This window comes from Lissotriton helveticus, chromosome 5_1 (assembly GCF_964261635.1).
Source record: "Lissotriton helveticus chromosome 5_1, aLisHel1.1, whole genome shotgun sequence".
Lineage (NCBI taxonomy): Eukaryota > Metazoa > Chordata > Amphibia > Caudata > Salamandridae > Lissotriton > Lissotriton helveticus.
The window spans coordinates 2065103589-2065126546 of NC_136065.1; positions in this window are offsets into that span (position 1 = coordinate 2065103589).

A 22958-nucleotide genomic window follows, 5' to 3' on the forward strand; every position below is an offset into this window, starting at 1 on the left:
ACCCCCTTCTAGACTGCAGGCTGTGAAGCTTTCCTGCTTTTTCCTGCACGGCTTAAGGTCATCTACAAGGGAAGAGTCAGGATGTTTTTTTTCGAAATTAAGGCCCAAGATTTTCTTACTGAAATAACAGATTTAAGAGCAGGAAAATCTCTTTGTAATACTTTTGAAAGAGGGGCCACTGGAAAGGACTGAGATTTGCTGCATTGGAATGGATTGAGATTTGTTATAATTTGGCATTAATATATTTAGAGACATTCAAATTCGTTTAGACCATTACTAATTTTTGGCTGGCTTTTTGTTTAGTATGTCACTACACTGGTGAGGGGGTGAAGGACTATGTTGGGCATGGTTTGTGGGGCGGTGGGGTCTCTTGGGGGGGAGGCGCTGATGGGGAAGGAGTTGCAGCGGTCATATCTAGGCCATGATTGACCTAGCTGCCTGTGTTGGAGGTTGGGGAGGGGTGGGGGGAGCACGAGTTGAGGGTATTTAAGCAGTCAGCACTGCAAAGGGCACCTTGTGGGGCAAGACTTTGTGAGGGAGAGTATAGGTGGACTCAAAAGAACTGTAGCTGGTCAGATAAAGTGATTCAGGTAATAACTGGCAATACGAAATGCAAAAGAGATATTGTAAATAGGATTAGTGGCAGTGGTGTTCAGAATCTTGGAACATGACTTTACGGTTTTTGACAGTAAATATCTGTGGCCTTAATGATCAGGCTAAGAGGAATAAGGTAGCACTTTGGCTAAAATCCCTCCATGTGGACTTTGTGTGTATTCAGGAAACACATATTGAGGGCTGTAGAGCACGTGTATTAGAACAGCTTGGCTTTCAACTATTGGATCATACAACGCAGGGCTCACGAACCCGGGGGGTGGCAATTTTAACTCGGAGGAACGATGTGACTGTGCACAGAAAATCTGCTGATCAATGGGGGCTGTGGGTGCTGGTTGAATGTGCGTTAAACCATTTTAAATTTACACTTTGCTTGGTATATGGGTCCACATGTGATGATGCAGAGATATTGGAGTATTTAGATTCTAGCTTGGCAACATGGCCTGCCCTGATAATTATCAGTGGGGACTTCAATATTAATGGTCTGGGGGTATGCTGGGGTGACCCGCTTAGTAAATACACAGGGAAAAAAAGGAAGGTGGGCTACGCCTTGACCAACTTAGTCTATAATAACGGACTAGTTGATACATGGTCTTACCTGAAACACTTGGATGCAGGTAGTACCTTTTTTATGCACCACACAAGGCTGTTTCTCTCCTGGATTACTTTTTTGTGTCTAATCAGTGTATTTCCCAGGAGGGGATTGAGAAGTATCCCCAACCTATCTCAGATCACAACCCATTAGTGTACAATGTCAATTTTACAATGCTGGAAAGAAGGAATGTAGGGTGGACCTTCGAACGAAGGTTATTATACGACCCCGATTATATCTCATATATGAAGGGGTGGATTAGGGAGTTTTGGGAGTATAATCGAGGATCTGCTAGGGTCTGAATTGTCTGGGATACGTTCAAGGAGGCTGTGAGAGGGGAAACAATGAGCTACAGTTTGCGCCGACAGAAATGTGAGCGATTAGGGATGCTGAAATAAGGTAGGAACTGGATAGGCTTGAGGAAGTATTAGTGACGGTGATTATCTCGGGTGAAGCGCTTGATGAACTATTGGTGCAGATAGCTATGAAAAAGGCAGAAGTAGGGGATCACTATGCCAAAAAAGCAGCTGAGATCTATATGGCTAAAAAAGAACAGAGCTATGAATTTAATGAGCGGGTGGGGCATATGCTTGCTGTTAGAACTAGGCAAAAAGTTTCAGCGGGTGAGGTTTCTGAAATCTATGATGGTAGCAGGAGGGTTACTGCGGATGCTGCAGGTATTCGGGAGGCCTTTAGGCTTTTCTATATTCAACTGTATTCTAGTGATGCAGGGGTGGCGTTGGAGGATATTCGCGAGTACCTAGACAGAATACCAATTCAGAGGGTAGACCGCATAGATAGGGAAGAATTGGAGAGGCCATTTTTCCAAGACGAAATATTGGGTGCTTTTCAAGATCTTCGTTCCGGTAAAGCTGTTGGCCCCGACCAGATCCCGCTAGAATGTAATACAATTTTTAAAGATGACATAGGCCCTGATCTAATAGAGGTGATGACACTGGCACAAAAATGTGGGCTTGCTCCCGAATCATGGGCAGGAGCAGACTTTGTGATCTTCTTGAAAAAAGACAAACCAGCTAGGGAGCCGGGTTCATACCTCCAATTACGCTTCTGAATAGTAACGTCAAGGTGTTCTCTAAAGTCTTGGCCATGCGCTTAAATGTAATATTTAAAAAAACTATTCACCCTTGCCAACATGGGTTTATTATGGGACGGGGGACAATACAACATATACGACGGGTGATTACCCTTTTTGATGCAATGGAGATCTCAGGGTACCCTATGGTCGTTTTGCTCTTAGATGCGGAGAAGGCATTTGATAGGGTCTCCTGGGATTTCCTTTTGGAAGCAATGAGATGGTTTGGCCTCAGTGAGGAGTTTATTCATTCCGTTCGAGTGTTATACAGGGCCCTACTGGTAGAATAAAGATAAATGGTAATTACACTCCTTCGTTTGATATACAGCGGGGGACTCAGCAGGGTTGCCCCTCATCCCCTTTACTATTTGCCATTCATATGGACCCTCTAATTCGATTGTTTTTGACTAACAGCAGAATCTTACCAGTTGTCAGTCAAGGGATTGAGACTAAAGTTCTCGCATACGATGTGGCCAGAGTCTCTTCAGATCCTAAATTGGCGTTGGAAGTGGTTGTGTCATTAGCATCAGAGTTTGGCATATTTTCTGGGTATGCACTTAATGAATCAAAGACGCAAATAATTGTGAATCATTTAATTAATTTTGAGGATCCCCATGTTACTGACTCGGCTGTATACCTTGGTGTACGGATTACTTCAGATCTTGTAACATTAGTGGCTAAAAATATCGAACCAGTAATTAGAAAGGCTAGGCTGGATTTAGATAGACTGAACAATCTTCTTTTATCGTTGGTGGGGTGTTGCAATAGTATCAAAATTATTTTTTGCCAATATTTTTATATTTATTTACAGCAATCCCTTTGGAGTTTCAAAAATGTTGGTTTATTACGTTAGAAGGCTTATTTAATAGGTTTCTCTGGGCACACGGTAAAACGAGGCTGGCACTGCGCTTTATGTCTTTGACACGGGAAATGTTTTTTTTTCTTCGATCCCTGATTTCAGAAGCTATTACTGGGCTGCTGCCCTACAATATATGGGGGTACTTACAGGGGAATGTCCCCCGGATATGGAAGGGGGAATGGAACTACCGGATGTCTATAAATTGCTACTGGCTGAAAATGCATGGAGGTGTTTTTTTTAAATTCTCAGAGCCCAGTTACTACAAAAAAAAACTAAATTTAAGACTCTGATTTCTGCTTTTAAGATCTGGGGGGCTTTAAAGAAGAAGATTGTCTGGGCAGAGTTAATTATTACACAGTGTTATATAAAAACCCCGCTTTTCCAGAAATATTTTCGGTTGAAACTATGGCAGGATGGGACGCCAAGGGTGTCATTAAGACTGGGGATTTATTTGGAAAAGATGGTTTTCATCAATTTAGTGATATACAGTTGGAGTTTTCGTTGGAGAATTGTAATTTTTTTAAGTATCTACAAATCCGTAGCTTTTTTGTTAAAAAAACGGGGGGGATTGCGGGTTTGAGAGCAATGCTATTGTTGATATTATGCAAGGAAGGAATAAGGAGGATATTAAGTTGATATATGCAGAGTTAATAAGGCTAAAGCAAGATGATCTAACTAAACAGGAGGCTAAGTGGGCTGAGCGAGTGGGTACTTCTGAGGTCTCTAGAGCTGGGTCAGGCGATCTTATGTTCCGCTGGGCCTCAGGCACAGCATTATAGAACAGTTTTTTCGCTGTATTACACGCCGGCCAGAAAAGCTCAGTGGGGCGGATCATCAGGGATAACCTGCCCCAGGTGTGGGGGGGTGGACGCGGATTTGGTTCATATGTTTGCATCCTGTCCCCACTTGCAAGAGCTACTGAAATTATTTGAGGAATATCTAGATCGGTCACTCAGGGTTAAAATTAAACTAACCTATGAATTAATTATGTTGGGAGTAAGTAGTGTGACCCAAGAGGAGAATACATATCGGTTTCTATTTGTCGCTATAGCTGTTTTAAGGATTATAATTGCTTCTGCCTGGCTAGATCCCTTACCCCCCAAGCTGGCTCGCCTACTTTTCTATATACACAATAGAGAGAGCATTTATGATAGAAAGGGTGGGGAATCGAAGTTATTAGGACGATGCATTTGGGCTCCTCTAATAAAATGGAAAGAAAAGAATGATTAATGTAGCTTGGGGAGAATTCAACATTTATAACATTTTTCAAATGCTGTTTATCTTTTCTTCCTTTTTGGTTTTTCTGTTTCTCATATGTTTGAAATATAACTCTGTGCTTGATTGCTGATCACTAGCAAGATGATGAGTTTTTCTTATGTTTATTTATGTTGGCTGTTTCTTCACTTTGTCTGATTTACTTATATGCTGATATGCTTGCAGGAAAAAATATGAAAATTTTAATAAAGATATTTAAAGAAGAAAAAAAAAAGAAAAGGCTGTGAGCTTGATTTTATTCTGTTTTGAACTTATCCGAGGGAGGTGGGTGTTGCACTGGGGGGCTGTTGATATCAATGCTCCGAGGTGCATGATCACTGCGTCTTGTCGCATTAGGAAGTCGACGTGCCCATAGGGCACGTCCTCACTGAACAGCAGTTAACAAATAATAAAATCTTCCTTTTAATGAACGTCAGTGTTTGCAGTGCGAGTTTCTGTACTTCTACCTCTGGGAATCGTTATTAGCGATTCCCCCACCTGACAAAAAATCTGTTCATCTTATCTAGAAGCAATGTTTATTCTGGGGGCATTTAGTTTCTCTTTTACCAGTAAGGGACTCAAATATTCTGCCTGTACATCCATATTTCAGAATTTAGACCTTGGGATTGTGTGGCTGCCTTGCTTTGCTTGTGCCATGAACGTTGGAAAGACCTTTAACGACTCACCACTTTCAAACATCACCAGCCATCACTGATGACCCCAGGACTTAATTTTTATCATTCAAATTTGATCCAGAGTAAGAGACAGAATCATGGGAAGGGGCAAGAGAAAAAGGACAAGACAGTGATAACGGCAAAAACCAGGGACGATAAAGTACCTGCAAGAGTGAGAAAAAGAGACAGAAAGTTTAGGGTGGTGGAAGAAAGAGGCACGAAATGGAATCAAGACCAGGGAACTTGTAAATTATGCAACTCAAGCATGCAGCTGTGCCAGCGACGGGTTCACAGAAACACTTCGTACCTCCGCACTTAGGGGCCGATGATAGAGTAGGAGGGACCGTCCGCAGGGGCTGCGGCGGTCCCTCCGTGCAGATTAGGATGTGACCGCCAGGGTGGCGGTCACATCCTCAATCTTTAACATTGCGGCGGGTGCAGCTTCAAGCTGCACCCGCCGCAATGTTAAAAATGCATGCATGGCATTTGCGTGCACAAAGCAGCAGGCACCGCGCGGTGCCTGCCGCTTTGTCAACGCAAATGCAGGGGGTACCATAGGTAGCCCCCATGTGCACCCCCCACCCCCCTTCACCCAGGGGGCCCGCAACGGGCCCCCGAAGTGAAGCTCCGTATGCTTTTCCACGGTGGAAAAGCAGCAGTGGAAAAGCATACTTTGTACTCCGTCTGATAGACACCGCCAGCCATGTTAATGCTTTTCCGCCACGGTCGGAAGGCGACCGCGGCGGAAAAGCGGAGGACAGATTGTAAGACCCACCAGCCATCCTAATTTGGCGGTGGGTCTTTCAAGCCTCCGCGGCGGATTTCCCGCATCCTCCGGGCCGGCGGTGGCTTCCGCCGGCCCGGTGGATGTGGGAAATCCGCCATCGTAATAGGCCCCCTAATTTGGCGGTGGGTCTTTCAAGCCTCCGCGGCGGATTTCCCACTTCCTCCGGGCCGGCGGTGGCTTCTGCCGGCTCGGTGGATGCGGGAAATCCGCCATCGTAATAGGCCCCATACTGTGTGTTTTTTACAGATTACTTTAGTTTTGATATCAGGGAAAAATATTATGCGCTTTTGTTTGTCTAAATGGCTGGAAAGAGTTATACTTAAAATTCACTTTAAGTAGATTCAGGGACTCTGGGAGATGCTGCCAAAATGACGTACGCAAAGTATAGTCTTTAAAATGTGATTTAAATAGCCAAAGGGAAGTTAAATAAAGTAGGAGGATCTATGGATGTCTGACTGTTAAAAAAACTTGATGCAATCTAAAACTGTCCCAAGAACCCCCCAGCTGTTGTAAGAGATCAATGATCACTGCCCTTAAAACACATTCAGGTTGATAGAAATAAGATAAAAAAGGCATGAGGGAGCCGCAGAATGGAAGCAATTCAAGATTCTACAAAGAAGGAATTGACTGTGGGAACAAAGGAAAACCGGCAGCCCACAAGGCTGAACTGATAAGGAAAGGCTTGCAAGAAATAAGGACGGGAAACCGAAAAGTTGAGAAAAAGAATGAAGCCTTCGTTAAAATAGATGATTGACGCAAGCTGGCACTGCTACAGCAAGGAGAAAGAGAGTAGCCTGGTAATAATCGTACCTGGTAATATTGGTAAACATACTTGCAGCATTTCACAGACTCTCAAACTCCTCACCTTCCACAGTTTCTTCCACCAACACGGTTCATTCAGCCTGCCTCAGCTCTAATAATTTTTATTTATTTAACACACATAGATCGGGCTCCAGAGAAATGTAAAGATTTATATAGATCAGTTTTATTGCAGCATCATTAGCACCTCACCCTTGGGATTCTGTGCATAAGAACCATTTATAGCACTTCGTCCCACATTTGTTGCAATCCGCAAAGCTTTACTGTCCTTTATCAAGACTTAAAAGAAATCCAGCAAGTCCAAAAGCATGGTGTGTGTTTTTACATGTCCTGCTTTTGGGCTTGCTCCATGTCTTTTCTTAATAGAGGGCGGCTGCGGGCCGATTGTGGGGCTTTGTGAAAGTATTCCTGTTAATCGCAGCACTGTCATGAGCTGCAATTAACATCAATATTTTCACAATGGCCCACAATCAAACCGCAGCCTCACTTAATTAAGAAAAGACATGACGTGTAAAGCACACGTTGTACTTTTGGACTTGCTGCATTTCTGTTCCTACTAGAGGGCGGCTGCGGGCTGATTAGTGGGCTTTGTGAAAGTATTCCTGTTATTGGCAGCACTGTCAAGTGCTGCAATTAACATAAATATTTTCATAATGGCCCACAATCATCCCGCAATAGTGCTCCATGAGCAGTACCCCCACGTGCCAGTAGGTGGCATCATTCAGCTCTACGTGGCATTGACGACGCCAGAAGTGACAACAGTTCTTTTCTTTCTGCACTAGTTAGTGCAGATCCGGAGAGAGCTACCCCTTAGTCATTTTTTAACAAAATTTGTTTTGACAGCAGGGATGCCATCTTGGAAGGCCTCAAGTGCAACCACAATCCAAAGCTTCTATTCTCATGCCATGAATTCGAAGACCTTGAGAGAGCAATCCCTCAAGCCCCTGGTGGCTTGATGAGCGAATATTTCTATCCCAGTTGAGAGGAAGGTCCAGACTGTCCCTATGTCCGAGATCCTCATCACACTTGAAGTCATTGGGTCATTCAGGTAAGTTGCACTGTAAGAATAAGAGCAAGAATTTGCAAATGTCTTCGACTTCACTTCGTCTGTAGGCCAACAAGACGTGGAAGCATCAGTATTCGAGGCCTAGCTCCATAGTTGAGCCAGCTCCTGGGTTGGCTCCACGCTTCGCTGAGTTGCCGAGTGCAGGAGCAACTCCAGCTCAACTTCAAGAATTCTGTAAAGCCATGAGCCTCGTATTTGAGCAGTGCGCTCTTGCTGGTGTGCCTTTTGGGTGGGCTTGAGAGTGACTCCTACTGGATGCATGCCAGTGACTCCAGGATCCACACCAATCAGGTTCCGGGGATCAACAGGTGGATCCGGACCAGCCTTTCCTAGTGCCAATCCTGATGACGTAGACCCCATCACCATTCTAAACCCCCAGGCGAATAGTCCCACGCCGACTCCGCCACTGACTGGAGCCATGTCTTCCATGCCTGAGCCCTATTCTTATAGGCTAGGACTCAGGGAGCCTTGGAAGGGGTCGCTGGACCCGGAGAGTGTCAGGCTTTGACACCAGTGTTGTCCATTCCATCTCCACTTACCACCTCCAATTCGCCTTTTGCTCCTTTCGTGGTCACAGCAGGGTCTTTCTGCCACCTCTGTACCCCCTCAGCCAACATGGCACGCAAGCTTCCCAGCCTGTGAGTGGCCAATCACACAGTGCCAACACACCTCATGGGTCGGGCAGCCAGAGTTCAGGCCAACCACCACTCCCCCAGAAGCTGCAGCCTGCAAACCCTTATAGTCTGCTCTCCTACCATCATGGGATCCGCAATTAACTGCCCCACAGGTGGTCTATAACATTCGAGTGGTGGGTTTTGCAGCTCGTCCGAAGGAGCTACTACTCCTCCTTGGTGCCTACCCCTCCCTCCATGCCACCAGCTTACAACAGGCTGACGGAGGACCACCTATCCCTCCTCTGCCAGGAAGTGACAGCTCTCTTGAGCAAGGGAGCTATAGAGAGGTTGCCATGCCAGAAGTGGATTGTGGCTGTTTTCCCGCTACTTACTGTTCTTAAAAAGGAATGGAAGCCTTCATCCTATCCTAGATCTGCGCTCTCCTAATTTCTTTCTTAAGAAGGAGAAATTCAGAATGTTCACGCTCAGTTCTGTCTTCCCTGGACCGGGGAGACTGGATGGGAGCATTGGACTTGCAGGACGCTTACTTCCACATCCTTGTCCTGCCTGCCCACAGACGTTACCTGCAGTTCACGGTGGGAGACAAGCACTTTCAATTCAAATCACTGTGCTCCCTTTGGCCTTACCAGCGTCCCTTGGGTGTTCACCTGGGTGATGGTGTTGGCTGAAGCTGATCTGCAGGGATCAGGGGTACCAGACTTCCCCTATCTCAGTGACTGACTGTTGAAGGTAGGCTCAACCCCAATCTGTCATCTCCCACCTTGTGACTACACTGAACCTCCTGCACTTGTTGGGGTTTACTATCAACTTGCCAAAGTCGTACCTGATTCCTTCTCAGATGCTCCCTTTCATTGGAGTTGTTCTGGACACAATGGAGTTCCAGGCTTATCCTCCCAAATGACGAGTCCATTTGGGAGGATGTTTCAGCCGCTATCCTGGATTTCTGTAATACTGACTCTGAGACAGCAGGGCCTCATGGCCTCATGTATCCTGCTTATGAAGCATACCCACCGGCATATGCGGGCTCTGCAGTGGGATCTGAAGTGTCAAAGGGTGCAGCCTCTAGGAAATCTCTCCAACATTTTCCAGATCACTGAGGAAACTGCAAAAGATCTACCATGGTGGTTAACGAACTGTGATCAGGTCAGCAGCAGACTACTCTCCCTTCCCCTACCAGATCTGACAGTCCTGACAGATGCATCACTCCTGGAATGGGGTGGCCATCTGGGAGAGGTGGAAATTAGACACCTCTGGGCTCAGGCAGAATCTGGCTCTATATCAACCTTATGGAGCACCAGTCAAACCAGCTGGCATTAAAAGTCTTTCTACCCTCCTTCAAGGGAAGGTTAGTGCAGGTATTTACGGACAACACCACCGCCATGTCATACTGCAACAAACAGGGAGGGGTGGGTTGTGAACCCTTTGTCAAGAAGCCCTGCATCTCTTGACATGGCTAGAACATCAGGGCATTTCCCTGGTGGTTCAACAACTGGTGTGCTCTCTGTACTCCAGGGTGGACATACTCAGCCGAAGATGTGTAGTGGTTTACAAATGGCGTCTCCGTTTGGAGGTGGTGTTATTATATTCCTGCTAATTTCTTGTGTTGTCCCCAGAAATAATATTTCCAAGCGGTGACCTTTTACATACATTTGCACGCATGACAATGTTGGATTAGTTTCTCTGAAACTAAACTTGTTTTACATCTAGCTTCACACAATATTATCACAACGCCCTGAGCATCAAGTACAAGGTGTCCTTCATTACTACGTACAAATGCTATCACTATCTTCATCCACGGGGCGTCAGGGCTATCCACATATCCACAACATCACTAATCTATGCTTTCTATTATAAATGATGAGCATCCCAATAGATTAGTAGAGGAGGTACTTCCGCTCACTCTGAGGCTCCTTTCATGCTGAGAAATCAGCACGCAGCGGTCTGACATCTAGTGAGGGGTGTTCAGTTCGTGACCAAGACGGGGTCCTTCATTCTTTCCCATCAGGTAATGGGGTTGGTTCGTCCCTTGGGGTGATTCTTGGCTCTACACCTTCACACACTCTAGGTACACTTTAAGTAGGGTTCGCATAGTAGGAGTGCACTAGATTACTATATTGTTTCTATGCCTGCATATATGCAATTGTTTAGCACCACTAGATCTACTATTCAAACTTTGGTATCTGTAATCATGTTTATGTGCTTCTGTCTTCTAATCATTGCTGCACACGTACTTCATGCAAAAATAACGTTGGTACAATAAATATTATTGAAAAATTCCAACTGTGTATTCTCTATATATTTCTCTGAGAATAAGTAAGCAGGAGTAACTGAGCGAAAGGTTCTGTACTGTGTACACAAATCCTGAGGAATCGGGGTTGTCATGTTCAGTAGTTACCAGAAACCATTCACCCCTTGGTAGGTTACGAGAGCTTATGGTGGCACTGTGAGCAAGCTGGTCTAAAGGCCAACATATCCTGCGGTGGTGTCCGGAATCAGTCTAGACACCAAGGGGCATATTATCAAGGGGGTTTATCTCCGCTTTTTTTGCTTTAAAAGCCAAGAAAGCGGAGATAAAATTATCTCCCTATTACCTAGCTGTCGCTAACACCAGTTAGCGACAGCTAGTAGGAGATAGCGACCATCTTGGGCCCCACTTTGCATGTCAGAGAAATTTATCACTAATGACATGCAAAGTGGGCGTGCCAAGATGTTAGCAACTGGAAACAGTCGCTAACATCGCTATCTCCTATTACCAACTTTTGGAGATATTCGCGCTAAGCGCGAATATCTCCAAAAGCTAACACCTGCCCTGAGCAGTTCTTAGCCATGTTATCCAATGGGAGGTGGATAACATGGCTAAGAGCATTAGCTCGGTAATGCATGAATATCGCGGACTTTTCAGCGATATTCATGCATTGCGGCCGTTTTTTATCGCAATTGCGATAAACCTTGGTAATACCAAGGTTTATCTGCGATAAAAATCGGCGCAGCTCTGCGGTAAAATTTTGTCTCTAAACAAGCAATAGCGATAATTATCGCTATTGCTTGGTAATATGCCCGTCAGCCCTTAGTTTATGTCACACGAACAATGTCCAGGTCCTACGGATTTGTAGGAACTACACCAGCGCTCGACAAATCCACTCGTCCGCTCGCATTTGAGTGGTAGACTTAATGAGGACAAGCTATTTTTAGGTCTTACTCGTCCTTTCTGTTGAGTAGGAAAACAAACTAACTTTTGTCCTCTGTCTTTGAAAACCGAGCAAATGTTATAAAATAAAGATTTAAAGGCATTTTTATTGGTCACAAAGCAAATAAGCAATAAAGATACCTTAAAATCTTGTTATCTTGTCACATTACCTCCGCTTTCAGAGAAGGAGGTCAAGTAGGTTGCAGTTAGGCAAGTTACTAGACCTGCAGGACTAGTATCATTTTTCGAGCCCTGTACATGACAGTGCAAGGTCTTTTTAAGCAGTAGGGAGTGCCTTGGTTAGATCTGTTTGCCACCGCAGAGAATGAGCAATGGTATCAGTTCTGCATGATGGAGTTTCCAAGGCAGCTCTTGCTCGGAGACGCTTTTCGTCTTGAGTGAAGCTCAGGTCTCCGGTACTCCTTTCTACCCATCCACTCCTGCCAAGAGTTCTGATGAAGATATGAAATAATTGAGCCCAAGTCATGCCTGTGGCTCCGGATTGGGCTCGGAGAGTTTGGTATCTCAAGCTGCTGAGCACGACCATTGGTCCTCCGATCAGGCTGCTCCTTTGGGAGGATTTTGTTGCAGCAATTGGGGAGGATTGTCCACCCAAACCTGTAAATTCTCTGTCATCCATATGGCTCCGGACTGTGCTTGGAGAGTTTACTATTTCAAGCTGTTAAAGCATGGCCATTGGTCCTCCGATCAAGCTGCCCCTTCAGTGGATCTTATTTCACAGCAATGGGGAAGGGTCCTTTATCCGAAACTTTTAACGTTCCGACTTCTTGCGTGGAGATTAAGCTGCAACAGTTGACAGCTTTCGACCTTCCTCCCAAAGTCTGCAACATTATCTTGGCATCCAGGTGTCCTTCCACCAAGACAGTATATGCCTGTAATTGGGAAAGATTTGTGGCGTGGTGTACAGAAAGACAGATCTATCCCCTTTGGGCCCCCCTTTCACAAGTCCTCTTTATTCTTTCTCTTTACTGGCAGGGCTCTGCTCTGGGCACCTTCAAGGGATATCTTTCTGCTATTTCAGCTTTTCTTTGGTTGCCTGACCAGCCATCCATCTTCAAATATCCTATTGAAAATGTATTTATGAAAGGATTGCAACATTTATTTCCACCTTCCTTTTGCATTGTGCCTCAGTGGGACCCCAATCTTGTCCTCACTCGTATTGACCCTTTACACAATTGTCCTCTCAGGATCCTTCCCATCAAGTTGGCCTTTCTCGTGCCAATAACATCTGCCCGGAGGGTCAGCGAGCTTCAGGCTTTATCATCCAAGACGCCATACTTGAACATCTAGCCAGACAATCTGTTGCTTTGTACGAGGGCTTCCTTTCTACTAAAAGTGGTCACTCCCTTCCTCGTAGGCTAATCTATCACTCAAACTACTTTTTACGTTCCAACACAACCCTCTAATGAAGGTGTTGGAAAGTGGATTTCTGTTGCAGTAACTCCCCCACTTTTTGCAAGCTTCTGATGCTCTTTGACTGAGTGTGCCCTGGGTCCCTCCCAATCAGGTTCCCAGGGCCCGTGTTCATTCCCTAACCTGTACCATTGTTTCCACAATTGGCACAACTCTGGCCTACCTGTAAGTCTCTTGTAAGGGGTACCATGGGCATGGTATCCAGGGAAAGGCCTCTGAGGGCTACAGCATGTATTATCCCACCCTCAGATACCCCTCACCACAAAGATGCACCACTGCCATTGCAGCCTTCGTGGTTTGGTGCAACTAAAAGTGCAAAGTCTACATGGCACATATCCCTATGTGCCGTGCCTGTCCAACACTGCATGAGGCATAGGTAAGTCACCCAAAAGGCAGAGTGCACTAGACCTCATGTGTAAAACTATCTGCATTAGCACACAGGCCCCTATAATATCTAAGGTCATTCTTAGATATTATAAGTGCACAGTAAAACCTTACTGAGTATATGGTCTAGAAATTTGTCATTACCAGTTTCCTAGCACCATAATGGCCTTACTAAACCCTGGGATGTTTGGTATCAAATGTCTCAGAATAATAAACCTGCACTGATTCCATTGTTAGATTTATAGTCCCATGCCCTCAGGAGTCCCTTCTAGAGGGGACCTCTGAATCACACCAACCACTGGTGGGTTCCTGACTGGTGAACACCAGCCTGCAACCACGAGACAGTCTTCTGGACCCATGGGGTGGGAACCTTCGCTCCCAGGGTCCAGAAACACCTCCCCCAGGTCAGGAAGAGCCATCTTTGGCATGGGAGCTTCAAAGGCCTCGCTGCCCTTGTAACATGACCCAAAGCCTCTCCTGCTAGCAGGAGCAGGCCCCCTTCCTGTCTTTACTGACTTTTCAGAGGGAACACAGGTGGGAAAATCAGGACACACCAGAAGGTGTGACCACCTTTGCCAACGCCACCTCACACCCGTGGGGGGGCGAGGTGAAGCCCACTCTTCAGTGCCCGTCATCTTGCAGATGGAAGGCACCCAATCAGGGTCAGGGATTTTGCTCACTCCCCCACGAGGGGTAAGCACACTAACGGTGTAGTCACCCTAAGGTCAGCAGCTCATTGGCTACTACCTTGCTACCCCAGTAATGCCCCCAAATACAGTATTTAGTGGCACCCCTGAACTCAGCTCAGGAATTCCAGACAACCTAAGAAGATTGGCGAAGAAGACTACGCAGCAGAAGACCCAGGCAAGCACAGCTTTAGCCCCACCTGCCTGCCTGCCTGCACCTTCAAGAAACTCCTGCAGCTCAACAACTTCAAGCCTAAAGTACAGGGATGTCCAAAAACCTTGGGAGGACCTTATCAGCTAAAAAAAAGACCCAAGACTCCTGAGGACAGTGGCTCTGTCTCCAAAAAGAACTCCAAAGCCCCGTGGAACCATCAAGACGCACCTTCCAGACCTACCTCTGCACCTGACGCCCAAATCCTGAGTCCAGGAGGCCCACTGGGCCAGAAGAGGTTCCCCAGCGGTCTCGAGTCCCAAACCATCAAGGGGTGATATCTCCCAGCCTTCATGTCGACGCCTGCAGCTTCTGCACCAAGACCCACCTCAACTGCAACCTGCCCGGTAAGGAGAAATCCGATGTCTAAAGACACCCTGCATCCTCCGGCCTGCGTCCTGGTGACCAGAACCAATGGGACCAAGAGACCTATTGGTCTGAGCATGCAGCATGAAAGTGAAACCTTGGGTCTCCATAGGTTAACACTGGCCACCAGACACTGTTTTGGCACCCTCCCCCTGGCCGACCCTGTGCCCAGGAGCTATAATTTTAGTGCTGCCTTTGGCCTCCCTTTGCCCTTACCTCAACTCCTGAATGTTGTCCTCCAAGACCGCTTTACCTGCCGGTGAGCAGCCTCCAACGGATGTGCCTCTAGTCCCCCTTGACTAGCATTGGCACCCTTGCATTCTGCACCCGTCCACCCTAGTGCCGCTGGGGGGGCACCTTGAGTGGATTCGTGTTGGGGTCCCTTTTTCTCTAAATGATAGTAAAATAGATGAGCAGGGTAGATTTGTGCTATTACAAGGCACACTGTAAAACAAGTGGTATTGGGGTCAATTTATGCACCTAACACAGATCAGGAAGCCTTTCTGTTCCACCTGTCAAATGCCCTTTCAGAATGGACTCAATATCCATGGGTGTTGGGGTGAGATTTTAATGCGGTACTTGATATGGAGTTGGACCTTTCTCATCCTCCTTTACCGGGAACAGTAGCAACAGTCAGGCTAGGAAATTGGCTTGATGGGTGAGCGGTTGGAACTTATTAGATGTATGGAGACTTCAGCACACCCACATTGCATGCATGAACACTCCTTTTTCTCACACCCACATCGCCTACATACCCAACTGGATCACTTTCTTTGCACACCGGACCTATTCCCATCGTTTTCACGTAGCATTTACTTAGGAAAAATCATCTCAGACCATAATCCAAGCAAACTGACTCTTAGTTGTGGCTGTGTCCCTGCTCTGATCCCAACCTGGCGCTTACAACCCTTGTTTGAATACCCAGTGTTTAGAAACACATTAGCAACATTTAGTGCTACATTCTTTTCCGACAATGAGGGCACTGCCACAACTATATCTATAGAATGGGAAGCCTTTAAAGTGTCAATCCGTGGTGTTTCTATGGGGACGGTGGTGGGTGCCAGGCAGGAGGTTGTGTGGGACATTACACAACATTGCAAACACTAGAAATAGCTGCCCAGTCAAGCACAGATGGGGTGGACAAACTGCAGAAGGCTAGAATAGAGTATGCAGAGTTACTGGAAGGACTGCAAGTAACTGATCTAAAAGCATATACCTTATGCACACATGCGGAGGCAGACAAGTCCAGTAAATTATTAGCTTGATTGATACGACCTACACCAATACAGGCAGTATATGACAGACATCACACATTGGTTACCACCAAGGCCCAAATTTATAGGGCGTTACAGGACAACTATTCATGTCTCTATGAAGCTCCCTCTCAACATGTAGCAGAAGCAATCACTGAATTCCTTGAGTCCTTATTGCTCCCAGTTGCCTCAGATGCAAGTATCGAAGACTTGGCGCTCCTCTTCCCTCCGCAGAGATCTGCAGCGCACTAAAGGAACTTGCTAGTAATAAAACACCGTGCTCAGATGGGCTCCCCATTGAGTTCTATTCCACATTTGCACCGCACTTAGTCCCAAAAGCTAATGCGTTATATAATACCTCATTGAAGGAAGGAACCCTACCACCCACAACCAGGGAGGCGAAAGTAATTTCCTTATTAAAACCTGGCAAACCCCCAGCAGACCTCTCTTCCTATAGACCCCTATCTATTCTCAATACCGAATATAAAATCTTCAGTAAAATTCTGGCATCATGTTTACTTCTCCTTCTCCCTGGATTGATATATATTGAGCAGTGTGGCTTCATACCCAAACGTAGTACTTCACTGAACATTCGCCGCTTTTATGCCTTACTGCATGCGGCTCAAGATCAATCTCCACAAGCAGGTTGTCTCTCATTAGATATTCGACAAGCTTTTGATACTTTTAGCTGGTCTTATATACTTGCAGCACTTGCTAAGTTTGGGATTCCTCCAGAATTCTGTTGTTGGGTAAAGCTACTCTACACCAGAACAACAGCACGAGCAAAAACAGGTTCCTGAATCTTCCCCGCATATCAAATTTTCTGAGGAACACGCCAGGGCTGCACCATCTCGCCACTATTGTTTGTGTTGGCATTAGAGCCTCTAGCTCAGCATTTACTGCAAGCAATGATGACATATGAAATACCAGTCGGCTCGGCGACCCACCCTGTGTCGCTCTATGCTGACAATATTTTGATATATTTTAAAGACATGCATTCAGACATGCACCCCGTAGCCACATTGTTAACTCAGTTTGGAACAATCTCTGGCCTCCACCTCAACGCCTCGAAGTCTGTAGCATACTCCTTCTATTATAATTGTAATCTGCCCTGCCTGCAGTTTGGCCTGCTCCAAATTAAGATAGAACCAGTTACTTTTAATTATCTTGGAATCCACATATATAGAACCAGTACTGACACAATAGCAGGAAATGTGGCCCGTACAATTAACTCCCTAAAATCACAGGTGGCATTTTGGAACAGCCTGCCACTCATGACAGCTAGCCGGCTAGCTGTATCCAAGATGGTCATGTTGCCCAGGCTCATGTACCAGTTTGTGAACCTCACTGTAGTGATACCGGCGTGGATCTTCAAAACTCTAGACACTTTACTAACAACTTTGCTGTGGAGGGTCAGGTCGCCACAGATTAGCCCTTGTTAAAATGGAGCTGCTTAATACTGGGGGAGGTTTGGGGGACCCTGATTTCAAGGCAAACTGCATAGTCGGACAATTGCAGTGGTTGGCATATTGGCTGGCTGGCCATAACTTGTTTCAAAGTGGATACTTGGATCGTTACAGGCATTACTTTGCCCCGACTTTGGAAGAATGAGGGCCTCCCCCTTTCTTCTCCAGACTGACTTCAGTATTGGAAGTTAACCCTGAAGGTGCAGAGCAGGAATAGCGATGTATAAATATCGAGGGACATAAATATCGCCAGAAAAATATCCTGGGGAAGAAATCTCGACAACAAAAATATCGTGGACAAGAATATCGACTGATAGGTAAGTAATATCGATTTCAAAAACATCAACGTATTAAATATCATTTACAAAAATATAGTTGCCAAAAATAACGAATTATTAATAATGTTATGTATTTTAGTGTTCTTAATGAGAACTGTTTGTCATTTTAATATATTTTTTAAAATGTTACTAGTTATTATTTATTTTAAGTTTAATTTTGTGTTTTTAGTTCCGTAGCGGGTTATGGGTTTATAGGGGAATAGGGAGGGAAGTAATTTTATTATATGAAATTTATTGAATAATTAATGTGTTAATTGATTAATTAATAATAGTTTAATAATTAGTTGTTAAATAAATTCAATGAATCAATTAATAATTAATTATGTTAACTGTTTAATTAATTTTAGGTGTGTCTTGTGGTATTTATGTGTGCAAATGTGAAGGGTGGTAAGTAATTCAAGTTTTATTGATTCATTATTACATATTTGTACATTAATGTCCATTAATTAATAACTAATTATTAATTGTAATTGTGTAATCAGCTTTAGGTGTGTGTAGTGGTGTTTATATGTGTGACTGGTGTGAAGGGTGGTAATTAATTAATTTTGTATCGATTATTTATTAAATATTGTAAAATTAATTTCCATTAATTAATTAGTAATTATTAATTTTAATTTTGTAATTAATGTTAGGTGTGTGTTGTGGATATTACAGTGTTACTTAATTTGGAATTAATGATTTTTTATTATCTTTGTTAATAATAATATATTTAAATGTATATCGTAATTATGTTAATATTGGAAATTAAATTTAATAAACATGTTGATGTTTTTGTTTTTTTATTTTTGTGCGATTCAACACTTTCCCTACTGTTGCACTCACTGGAGTGGGAATATTCATTTTAACCCTCCGCTATCCAGTGCTTTCCCGACTGTTGCACTCACTGGAGTCTGAATAGCAATTTTTACCCCTATGCTATCCAACGCTTTCCCTACTGTTGCACTCACTGCAGTGGGAATAGTAATTTTCACCCCTACGCTATCCAGCTCTTTCCCTACTGTTGCACTCACTGGATGGGAATAGTAATTTTTACCCCCCACTACTGTTGTGTTTATGTTGTTATTAAATGTATGTTGTACTCTTTTATTATTAGTTTAATGTGATAATTAAATATAGAATATTTTATTTAATGTTATATTATTTTATATATGTATATTTTATTTTTATATAATTTAAAAAAGTTTATAAATTAAATAAAAATAATAGTTATAAAATGTATTTAAGTAAATATAAGTATATGTACTCTTTTTTGTGTTTATATTTATTAAATTAAGTTTATTAGTTATAATTAGTTAAAATATATATTAAATTTAATTAATTGTGTTAATAATATTATTATTATTTAATTAATTTTATTTAAGTTATGTAAGGTCCACTATTGAGGCCTGTCTCATGGGTCTTTCCCCGCTCCCCAAAAAGGCGGTGGTACTGCGCCGCTCTACAGAGCTTTCCTTAATACTGGCCAAGAGATTGATCACGCAAGGACGGAAATCTCACGGAATGTCACGCGAGGGAGCGTGGAGAGAAGAAGTCCTCAAGTGGGCTACTGCTGAAAGGGAAGCGCTACAGTGCAAGGAGTACAGGGGACTTAGGAAATAAACGATTTCAATAGAATAGGCCAATTTAGTGAAACATAAATACTGCTGCTGATCAGGGAGAATGAATAATTGCTAAAGACACCCCCCATGTCTTTGACCGCATTGAAAGTAATAGCGCATAATTGATGTATTGTCACCAATCACTGGTTTGATGGTACTTCCCTGCCTGGCCACCCCCCCTTCTCCCTTCTTCCATCACTATCATATCATATGGATATCATACACGAAACAGGATTTCAGACCATAGGGGCTTCTTTTGAGTTGTTCTGTATAAACAGGGTGCGGGGTTTGGAGTTGAACAAGTTGCTTGCCTTAAATGCTTATCCTGATATATGTGTGTATTATTTCAATATACAGACTTGATTGGAAAAGTATAACGAAATGACTATATCGGAGACTATGTATATGTAATAGAAGAATGGAAATATCTCACTAGATACCTGATAAACTGAAATTGTATTCAAAGCAAAAGATGTATCGTGCATATAAATGACCTGAAAATGAATAAAATATGTTTTTAAAAACAACAAAAAAAACACTACCCTCTGATATGCCTGACTGCTCAGCCCAGCTACCACTAAATTGAGAGTAAGGTTTCCTACAGAAGCAGAGCAACTTCATTGGCTGGACACTAAAAGAGCATTATCATTCTACCTTGACTGTGCACAAGAAGTTCAAGGATCACTACCAACTCTTTGTGGGGTATGTCGGAGCAAAGAAAGGATGGGTGTTCAGAAGTGGACCATCTCCCAATGGATTCTGCTCTGGATCACGATCTGCTATGCGTTGGCCAAGATGCAACCCCCTGAGGGCTTACATGTTCATTCCACCACAGCTAAAGCTACAACCACTGCATTAGCATATGGAGTTCCGGCCCTGGATATCTGTCAGACAGCAACTCGGGCTTCCTTGCACACATTCACAAAAATCTATTACCTGGACAATCTGAAAGACAATCTGAAAGAGACTATTCCTTACCTTAGAATTACCCCCAGGTGTCAGACTGGATCAGGAGACATTTTTCGAGCAGTACCCCTCCGCTTCGATTGGTGGCGTCAGTCGCCGGGAGGTCTACTTAGATGTGGCCCTCGTGCGCTGACGCCTTTTCTTTCTTTTTCTGCGCCAGCCGGCGCAGCTCCAGAGAGAGCGGTACCTCTAGTCACTTTTTGACTACTATTTTTCTACATTTGTTGATTTCTTTTCGAATTGTGTTGAATCCACTGATGACACCTCCGCCCCCTCCGACGTCGGTTGTGTCCCCAGCAGGCGTCAACCCGGCCTCCACCCTGACCTGGACCCGTAGCCAGACCGACATCGACTGACATCCAACGCCAACTGGTAATTTTCTACCCTTGTTCTATCCTGGCGTTCCCTTTCGCCCTGAGTGGCAGCCAGATGAGGGTGAGGAGGACTGGGAGGGGTTTATTGACCCTCTAGCTGACCGGTTGAGTGAACCAAATAGAGAGAGGAGTTGGGTGATGCCAATGGTCTGAACACCTCACCAGACCTTGGTATGCTTTCTCCCCCGACCGTAGCTACGGAGGAGTGTGCATCATACGCAGTGGCGTTGTGTAGGGCTGCTGAGGCCTTGAACCTTGAGTTCCTACTGTGGCGGTCAGGACCAACCTCCCAACCGAGGTGCTTCAACTGGCAGCGGACTCTTCGGAGCCCCTGCTGCCGTTCAATGAGGTCCTCACTGACATCCTTCTGGGCAACTGGTCGAAGCGTAGCACAGGGGCTCCTGTGGATAGGATGATTGCCCGACGCCACCGCCCGGCCCCAGGTGACCTGATTTTCCTCTCCCAACACCCTGTTGGGGGGCTTGTTGGTCTAAGCCTCTACTACTAAGAGCGCATTTCCTACTGCTCCCCCAGACAGGGAATCCAAAAAGCTGGATCATCTTGGGAAGAAGATGTTTTCTTCCGTCAGCTTGGGACGGCGGTCGGTGAACAACGCTTGTCTTTTGGGCCGTTACACGCACTCTGTGTGGGACATAGTTGCGTAGGTATTGCCACTGTGTCCGGAGAAGGCCCAGGCCACACTCTCCCGTGCAGTTGCAGAGGGCAGAAATGCAGCAAAGTTCGCCATTAGGTATGGGCTGGACACCGCCAAATCGCTAGGCAGAACAATTTCAACATTGGTAGCCCTGAGATGCTACTCCTGGCTGAGGACCACTGGATTTTCGGGTGAAGTCCAATCAACTCTTTTGGATATGGCCTTTGATGGCTGTCGCATGTTTGGTGACAAAGCAGACAATGCGCTTGCGCGCTTTAAGGATTCTAGGGCTGGCCATTGAGAACTTTAATTTATGGATCCAAGGCTCACTGGATGCAGTACTTCCCAAGAAACCTACCAACAGAATCAGCAGGTGGAATACAGCTCCCTGGTTCTCACCCATGGGAACGTCCTCTATATGGGAGCTCCACAATACACCATCAATAAGCTCCAGATTATCCAAAACTGCGACGCCCGCCTTCTTCTCCAGATTCCTCGCCGACAGTCTGCAAAACCGTCCCGAGGGACTATTCATTGGCTACCGATCAGGGAAAGGATTCAGTTTAAAGCCATGTGTTTGACCCATAAAGCCTTCTGGAAGGACAGCCCAGCTGTTATCCAATCCCTGATAACTCCTTACCAACCTAGGATAGACCTCCGTTCGACGACCGCCAGATGTGACGGACAGTCTTTTTCCTATAACGCTGCAATTCTCTGGAATGCTCTTTCACTTCAATTTAGAACTGAGCTCAACCTGATGACTTTCTGAAAGCTTCTAAAAACATGGATTTTTAGGGACTGTATCTAACTCTTACCTGCTCGGTCCTCTGTTGTTCGTCTGTAGCGCTGGGAGGCCTCAGGGTAGCCATCGCACTCTATAAATGCCATTTAATTTCATAGGGCAACGGCCAGATCCTTGGTCCTCGCTACACCTCTCGCCCCGTGCAGTCTGCTTTTCATCTCTCTAATGGCTACCAAAGAGGTGCCCCACGTTCCGCCCAGAGCCACAGGCCTGCGCAAACTGTTCAGCCTTTGCACGGCTGGTGACGTGGGACCCAGAATCGTGGGTCAGGGTGCCAGTGGGTAGGCCAGTCCACCAGTACCCTCCACTGCAGCAGCCTCCAAAGCTTTCTAGTCTGTCCCTCAGGGCCACTAGTTGCCAGTGGGTAGCAGGATTCCCCATCACCTCCCCCACTGGCAGAGCATCACCTCGGACAGGTGGGTTTTGCAGATAGTCCGAAGGGGCTACTCCCGCCCCTTCGAGACCACCCCTCCATCCATGCCACCTACACTCCATTGCATGTCGGAGGATCACTTGGCCCTTCTCCACCAGGAAGGTACAGCTCTCTTGGCGAAGGGAGCTATAAAGCGTGTCCCCTGTGCCAGAAGTAGGTCGTGGTTGCTACTCCCACTACTTTCTGGTACCAAAGAAGGACAAAGGCCTGCGTCCTATCTTAGATCTCAGGGATGTCTACCGCTTCCTCTGGAAGGAGAAGTTCAGGATGTTGATGTTGGCTAAGGTTCTGTCTGCTCTTGACCCTGGAGACTGGCTGGTAGCATTGGAATTGCAGGACACCTATTTCCACATCCCCGTCCTGCCGGCCCAGAGGCATTATCTACGGTTCACGGTAGGCCATGAGCATTTTCAG